The sequence below is a fragment of the Diplotaxodon limnothrissa genome, linkage group LG3, assembly GCF_057381915.1.
Source record: "Diplotaxodon limnothrissa isolate DT_005_m linkage group LG3, D_limnothrissa_male_GT1.1, whole genome shotgun sequence".
NCBI lineage: Eukaryota > Metazoa > Chordata > Actinopteri > Cichliformes > Cichlidae > Diplotaxodon > Diplotaxodon limnothrissa.
This window is the reverse complement of record NC_140598.1, coordinates 24,905,422-24,914,430: the sequence shown is the minus strand read 5'-3', so window position 1 is coordinate 24,914,430 and position 9,009 is coordinate 24,905,422. Positions and strand designations below refer to the sequence as shown.

Here is a 9,009-nt window from a genome sequence, read left to right as displayed (position 1 = left end):
CACGATGTAGTCATGATGTTGCAAATATTCCACCTTGTAGTGCAGTTTGCACAAAGTGTTTTAAAAATGCACTCATCCTACAAACATTACTGATGAGTCAAGATCTGCACAAATTGACAGAAACACTGAAGCAGCTCCACATTTTATTCTTATTGTCATCTATGTCCTATTTGTCAGATGACAGAAGAACCAACACAAAGCTCAGAGAGTAATGGTGACACAAGATCACAGGTGAAACTGGATGATGACTTGATGGTTCATGACTGTATTTGAAGCACATGTGTGATTGCATGTATGTGGAATGTCTCACTGTTATTCATCAGGTGACAGAGGCAGCTCTGCCATGTTGTAGCTCGGACAGAGGTGAAGAGGCAAGGTCACAGATGACTGACTGATGATTTGGTGCTATAGATTAACTAGTATTTATTATCATGACAATTGTCAGGCTGCTGATGTAAATTGTTTCATTAGTGTATATTGGACAAAGAATCTGAATTGACACGTCTCACTTTTTATATGGTACGAATCAATGTGTTATTTTATCAGGTGGCAATATGACCTAGTGCAGTCAGAGGGGAGGAGCCAGGGCCAAAGGTGAGGCACATCAAGCACAGAATAATGATACTTTTAATCTGAGGATAAAACGCATGTACTGAGGCTGAAAGAAGCTTCAGTGCCCTCAGAAGACTAAAAACATGACTAAGGTCAACAATGACTCAAATGAGATTAAACAATGCTGCTGTATGTCCACCAGGAGAGACTGGACAGTATAGATGTAAAACCAATATGCCAGCAGTTTATCTCAGTTAACGAGAGGAGCAGGCATGTGTTTGGCTGCTTCACATAGTGCACATTGAGTTGTTGTGTGGGACACCAGTGGTTCATGTCTGTTGCTGTAACAGTAGTTCATGTTTAGAATGAAAAATCCCAGCTCACTGAGTTGATCGGGGCAGTAGTGCCTAAAATGTTGCATAATTTTGCAGAGAGATCTTTTACTTTGTGGTAATCTTAGACGAGTAGTTTTATGGACAAAACCCAGCAGGTCATTCAGTGTTCCCTTAGTGCTAATGTGTCAGAGATGTTGGTGTAACTGAAGTGATGTTGTTAAGTCCTTAAAGTCATATTCTTTTATTGTCATGACTGTATTTGAAGCTATTTTTATGTTTGTATGATACTTGATTTATATGGAATATGGCTGAAGTAAACTAAAGCCTAAAATACTTAGTCAGTCATTTGTTTAATAGTAATTTAACATTATATAATTCAAATGTAAAAATATGAATTGTGATTTTAAATGGTTTAAAAGCATGTAGACTAGCATATGTAGGCAAGTATATTTCTCCTTTTATCAAGAAGCAAAGACAAAAAGGGGGGGGGGGGGGGGGGGGGGAGAAACAGGGCAGGGTTCGATGGTTGAATCATCCGTCCCCACCAATGCCAAAACCAAATCTACGCCCTTGTTCTGGCACATTAGCTTTAGCACGCACATGTACATACAGTGACATTTTATACCTTCTCCAGAATACTGTATATACTATGGCCACAAGTTTGCATCATGATTCTTATCCAGAGTCCTCTCCTTATTATTTACTCCTGGTGCTATAAGTAATAAGAATAAGAATAAGTAATAAATATAAAATATATTTATGATCATTATTATCAGCATTGTTTATTTGTATAGCAATTTAAGAACAAACCAGGCAGACCAAAGTGCTGAACAACACAGATCAAAACAACTAGCTAAATTAAAAATACAATAACATTAATAAGAAATGTGTCAGAGTTAAAAGCCAGTGAATAAAAATAGATTTTCAATCTGGACTTAAAGACCTGCACTGATGATGCTTGTCTAATATGGAGGGGAAGGTTATTCCTAAGCATTGGAGCCACAATTGAGAACGTTCTGGCAAGATCTGAGAACTGCTGTTCACAAACGCTGCATGTCCATCTAATCTGACTGAGCTGGAGCTGTTTTACAAAGAAGAATGGGCAAGATTTCAGTCTGTAGATGTGCAAAGCTGGTAGAGACAGACCCTAAAAGACTGGCAGCTGTAATTGCAGCAAAAGCTGGTTCTACAAAGTATTGACTCAGGGGGCTGAATAATTATGCACACCCCACTTTTCAGTTATTTATTTTTATAAAATGTTTGGAATCATGTATGATTTTCGTTCCACTTCTCACGTGTGCACCACTTTGTGTTGGTCTTTCATGTGGAATTCCAATAAAATTGATTCATGTTTGTGGCTGTAATGTGACAAAATGTGGAAAAGTTCAAGGGGGCCGAATACTTTTGCAAGCCACTGTAACAGTGCTGTTGCTGTGGTAATTTTATGTGGTTTACCTTGCAAAGACTGATACAGCTGTGGTCTACCCAGCAGTGAGAGATGACGATGTCTGTTATGGACAAACAGAACAAGGAGGCCCAGGTACAACTGCTCTTTATTTTGGGACAAAGCCAAAAACCATTGATGTTTTGCATGAGGAAAGATTTGTTTCATTGATTTGTGAAACATAGGACTCAGATGCAGGACGCTAGAGGTTTAAAAAAAAAGAAGTCAAAAACATCCAAATCTAAAAATTGAATTTAGTCCAAGAAAAGAAAAGTAAAATCCAAAAATCACAAAAGAAATAAAAAATATACACTTGTCACCAGATAGAAGGGAAGGTTATTTATTTATTTTTCCATCAATCCATCCATCCATTTTCTTTCGCTTATCAGGGTCTGGGTCGTGGATGGAACAGCCTGGGACCAGTAAGGTGTTCCCAGGAGACACCTCACCCAGGAGACATCCTTGTTAGATGCTTAAACCAAGCATCGACATCACTGAAACCACAGCACCAATCTGTCTCGCGCTCACTTCTACCCTTTCTTATGAACAAGACTTGGGTGAGTAACTCATCCCTGACCTGAAGTGGGCTCTTCACCCTTTTCTGGCTGAGGACCATGGCCAATTCACATATTTGGTGGAGTGAGCTGGAGACCAACATCTTATGAAGCCAACAGAACCACATCATTTGCAAAAAGCAGAGAAAAAATTCTAAGACCACCCAAGTGGAAGCCTTCTGCCACTTGGCAGAAATGGCTAGGAATTCTGTCCATAAAAATAATGAAGAGAACTGGTGAAAAGAACAGCCCTTAGGGAATGAGTCTGTCTTATACAGCCCTAGCTCTTGTATAGCTTGTTGTATAAGGATCGAACGGCCCATAGCAATGAGCCAGACACCTCATACTCCCGAAGCACCTCCCGTAGAACACCCAAAGGGACATGATCAATCAAACGTCTTCTCCAAGTCCACAAAACACATATAGATGTGTCCAAAAGTTGAATCTGTTCACCTGGGCCCTGAATTTTCTCACTTCTCCAGTGAGAACACGACACAAGCTGCTGGATTCTGGACTTCCATGTAACTCCAGAACGTGCAGACACCGGTCAGATTTGACTAAACTGACCAAGATTAACAAAAAGCCATGAGCACTGAGCAGCAGGGCTTTAAGGGGCTCTGCAAAGAGGTCTGACACAGTTTACGTGACACTGTTTTGAATTGTGATTCAAATGTTACTGTTATGTAATGTGAAGATGAATCTCCCTCTGATTCCTCAAAGCGCTGTGATTTCATCATTATTTCTTTTGTACAACAAGATCAGGATTTTACATAAATATGCTGATGACTCTGTGATCATGTGACTTCTTCAGGGTCTGAAATCTGTGATTTTTTACTTTTTAAATTACATGAGTAATTTAAAAAAAGCCAGCAGAAAAAATCAAAATGAACACATGACACAAACAAGACCATAAATATAAGAACCAAGACGTTAAACTGAAGTCTGAAGCTGACAGGGAGCCAAAGCAGAAGCTTTGAAAGATTCATAAAAACATCGCAGCAGCATATTGGACAGAATTAATAGATTTTTTTTTAGTCAAACAAGAAAACTGATAATAGTCAATAATCCAAGGACAGCACATGAAAGCACAGACGAGGATCTTCTGAGACACAACAGCTTCACATTGTTCTCATTTGTTGCTGCTGATAGTTTAGCCTGAGTTTCCTGCCCGTGTGTTTGCTGTCAGTGTTACGAATCCTGAGGCTGTCTGTTCAGTCAGTGAAACACCAAACACAGATCAAGCTTCTTCCATAAGCCACACAGAGGAAACACTGAAGCAAACACAGACATGGAGGCACAGAAACATTAAGAGAACCAAAGGATCACCACAGAGAGAAGAACATAACAGAATCAAAGTGAAACTACAAACATTCAGAATAACAATGAGTCCAAAGTGCGAAGAGGTCTGATGTTCCAACAGTGTTCAGGCTGAGAATTATTAACTGCGATGCTCCAGTTTGAGCTAATGGTGGCAGTGCTGTCTCACTGTTATACAGGAGATAACAAGTGAGAGCATCACGAAAACACAGATATTTTATTACGTCTTTGTGACGTCATGACAACGTCAGCCTGATGTCTGGTTGGTTTTTCAGTTTTTTAGTTGGTGTCATCAGGTTTGTTCTACACGGTGGATGCTGTATCTTATAACACTGCCATGATGTTTACTGTGAGTCTGGAGGTTTGGTTATAGTGAACCTGCCTCCTGATGTTTATCACATATCCACAGCAGAAGCTTCATCACAGATCAGACACAAATAACGCCACGATGTTTGGTTACACTGAGCAGGCAGCTGTTACACTGTGACTGTCACCAGGTTACGTGGGCCTATTGCTTAATCAAACCGAGGGGGAGGTCTCCGAGGTTCTTGAATGCACCACAAACCGCAGAGTCGAGTGAGCCGCTGAAAGTCAGATCTGTTCTTCAAAGCAGACTTTCAGCTTTATTTCAAGCTTAAATGTAATCTGATGTAGTCAGTATTTAAAGTCAGGCTCTGTTATTGACTGAAAACTCCCACAGACTCAGACATTTAGAACAAACTAAGAGTCGGATCAGCACAAATACTGACACAGAGATGGCTGCTGGCACTGCGCTGCTCTGCTGCACTTTGCTGTTTGTCCTTGTCTTCGTCTCTGCAGGTGAGATTGAACTAAACTGAGGTTCTCTCTGAGATAACAAGAAGTACAGGAGGATTATTTTCATCTGGATTCAGTTTGTCTGTGTGTGAAGGAGACACGAGGCTGGGTGGACACTTGCTTTCTCTCACACATTATGTTCACTTATTATCAGCACATGTTGTTCTTCTGTGGAAGCTAACATCTTGTAGTTTCTGACACTTTGCATGTTTAGCATGAGGCTAAAATTCCCCCTCAGTGGGTCACTGGTGACCTGCTGGATGTTCAGAGGTTCATTAAATCCAACATGACTAAAAACTCAAATGTCAACGGAAATAAACAAAATATTTAAAGTCAATCATTCTGATCATAATTGTACTTTGACCTTTAACCTCTCTGCTCTGTGTTGTTTCCTCTTTCAGACCAGAAAAACATCACAGCTGAGTCTGGACAGAATGTCACTCTGACATGTCGAGCTCTAAATAATAATCCCATCAGTGTTGTAAAATGGAGCAGAGCTGACCTGAGAGATGAATATGTGCTTTTGTACAAGGATGAGCGATTTTAAACAGATGACCAGCATCCATCTTTTAAGAACCGGGTGGATCTGCAGGACAAAGAGATGAAGGATGGAGACGTGTCCTTGATTGTGAAGTATGTGACAATTAATGATGCTGGAACATACGAATGTCATGTCTACATGGGAAGAGACTCATGGGAGCTCATCAGCATCATCTACCTGACTGTTGTTGTTGTTCCTCCAGGTGAGTGAGTAGAGTTGAGTGTGTGTGAGATCAGAGGTGAAGCTGCTTCCTGGTTGTTGATGTTTGTTTGTTGTATGGATGAGCTGGTGGATGTCAGAGGTAGACAGATGTTTCTCCAGCTGTTGTCTTTGTGGCTGGTAGTCTAGAGTTGTAGAGCAGCATTGTTTGGTTAGAGCAGAAACAAAGACATTTATGTCTCTTCTTCTCTTGCTCTCTAACTCGTCTGTAAACATGTGTGGGGAAACTCAATGATAAAGCCTACAGCTGGAGGGGGAGGGGTGAAGCTGGTGGTTGTGAGTCTGTGAAAGTAAATGGCCTGCATTTGTATAGCGCTTTTCTAGTCCATAGGACCCCAAAGCGCTTTACACTACATTCAGTCATCCACCCATTCACACACACATTCAGTGAATCCTGCCAGTGCCATAGCTGGTGAAAACGTACTTAGTGCAGACACAAAACGTCCATCAGCTTCGAAGTGTGTCAGAGAAATGTCCACATGGTGACTGATGGATGAGAGAGGTCCCATTGTTGTTGTTGTGCACAAATCATTGAACAACACAAACACTTAGAGCTGCTTTCAGTGCTGCCTGTTTTGTTACTGCACACATTTCTGATGGCCCTACAGTCCAACGTAGCAAACGTCTCCCTGAAGCCTCTTCTTAGAGACCAAAGGTTGGATCAGAGCGAGCAGCTGAAAGGACACATCTATGAATGCAGTCAGACACTTTCTCACAACCTCACACTTCATCTGATCACATTTACACTCAGGCTTAAACTCATGCTTTCTGTTAGTCACTGAAAATAGAAACAGACTCACACTGGTTCTCAAAAGAAATCAATATTAAAATTAATATATAATCAGATCGTCATTTGCAACAATATGGATACTGTCAAGTGTTCCTCTGACTGTGAGGTGTCCACACTTGAAAAAGACCAGACTTTGAATTTCACTCAACTTTATTTAGACCAACTAGTTTGATAGCTGGTAGGTAGCAGCAGGTAAAAAAACCTTTCAACACAAAAATAAAGAACATTCCATTAACCATTCAGATAAATTACATGCATTACACAGAAGACAGATGAAATAACAAAATACACTTCAGTAAAGCCATTTACCATGTGGTTAACTGTGTTAATTTAACTGTGGTTCTTAAATATACAAAATGTGTCTTCTTTGCATTAACACTTTTATAAACAATTGTATTTTAAAGTATACATTTTAGAGTTCAAACATTTTAATAGACTTTAACTAAGGATTTTCTTTACAAAGAATTATTTTCTTTAAATCAAAACCAAACATTTATTCACTAGTTTTACGATCCACCCAAGGATTTGGGGTAACTTTTTAATATTAATTAACATAAATATGTGGGAACACTAACTGCACAAACAATTTATTCAAACTTAAACATTCATTTTTGTCAATATAATTAAACTTAAATGCAGCAACTATTTCCCTAAGCGTAAAACATTTGCACAACTGAGCTTCCATAGTCCCAGATACATCTGCAAAAGCAAAATGTGAACTCAAGAGCTTACCGATAGCCTGTCTTGTTCAAAGTCTTCCTCACAGTGGAAAAGTGCTTTGTTTGCCGTCCTCTCAGTATGTTGCACACAGGTCAAATGACTGCTGCATGCATTTTAAGGTCTACTAGGCACGCCCACCCTTGATTGCTCTAATGTGGCTCACCTGGCAGGGCGGCGCACACCAGGCCGTGCTTAGTTGTTGATTGCACCCAAGGTCTAATCAGCGGCCATGGGCAAGCAGCAGCACCGAACAGGTAGAGGGCAGGAGGAGGAAAAGAGGAATAACAGCCACACCTACTAGGTCAGCGCGACAGATACCATCATGTCATGTTTGGCTCCTACAGCTGAGACAGTGTGTGTGAATGGGTGGATGACTGGATATGTAAAGCGCTTTGGGGTCCTTAGGGACTAGTAAAGCGCTATATAAATACAGGCCATTTACCATTACACAACTTCACAGACACACAGCCCCTCCCCTCACTAACAGCTGGATCACTGTCACAGGTGACACACTCACCTGTCTGTGTTTCCGCAGGTTTCAACATTCACAATGTGACGACAACTTAATGACTGTTTTGCTTTATTTTAGACAAACACACCATTGTTCTTCTCTCTGTGCTGTTGCCCATTGGATCAGTCTATGTTGTGGTTCTACTGGTGTTACTGGTTCTGCTGGTGAGACGATGTGTTCACAGGAAACTTGAAGGTTTTTACATATTCAGTCTTATTCATTGCGGTATTTTGTTTCCATTCTGTGGCCCCTCCCTGAGCCTGGTTCTGCCGGAGGTTTCTTCCTGTTAAAAGGGAGTTTTTCCTTCCCACTGTCGCCAAAGTGCTTGCTCATAGGGGGTCATATGATTGTCGGGTTTTTCTCTGTATCTATGAAGCGCCTTGAGGCGACTTTTGTTGTGATTTGGCGCTATATAAATAAAATTGAATTGAATTGAATTGGTCATAATTTGGTCCATTTAGATTCCTAAATCATAAAAGTGTTTACTTTAACTCATTTCAGCAGATGGAGATGACATCACCAGTGTCATCACATACAATGTTGTGAAATCATCAACAACCTCCAGTCAAACACATCAGAAATAGAAGTTTGTGTGTTTTCCTTTTCCCTATTACCTGCAATGCTCCAGTTTGACCTCATGGTGGCAGTGCTGTCTCACTGTTGTAATGGCTACACTCAGACTACAGGAGAGAACAAGAGGGCTCTACTAAAACATGTTTTATCATGTATTTGCGACATCATGCTGATGTCAGCCTGATGACATCATCAGGTTTTATAGATCATGTGCTGATGTCAGCAGTGTTAATATGTAAATCTAGTGCAGTATATTCATCTTTGTGTCAGTGTGAAGTCACATAATGTTGCACTGAAAAAATAATATTTTGAAAAGCTCAAACAAAGAGTGTTCATGTCCTCCAATGACTAATATATTGTTTTAATGTTTGGAGATGGAAACGAAAGCTTTGTGCTCATTCGTGTGACCCTGACCTTTGACCTTTGTATTTATTATATTTACTCACATGATTGGAGCAGAACTGGAAATCTTTGGCTTCTATAACCTGTAAAACTTCAGATTTTAAGATGTTTTCATGCAGTGTGTGATTTTGTGACACTTTATAGCGTCATTGTGACGTCGTATTGAAAAAATAAACTGTGTGTTGTTCAGCTCTCTTTGTATCCTTTCATATCAGATATTAAACTCCACATGGTT

At 40.2% G+C, this 9,009-nt stretch overlaps 1 pseudogene; it reads left to right on the top strand.

Moving 5' to 3' along the window:
- LOC146635076 (ICOS ligand-like) overlaps positions 1-7,855 on the top strand; it is a 164,865-nt pseudogene extending 157,010 nt beyond the window's left edge.
- The last annotated feature ends 1,154 nt before the right edge of the window (positions 7,856-9,009 follow it).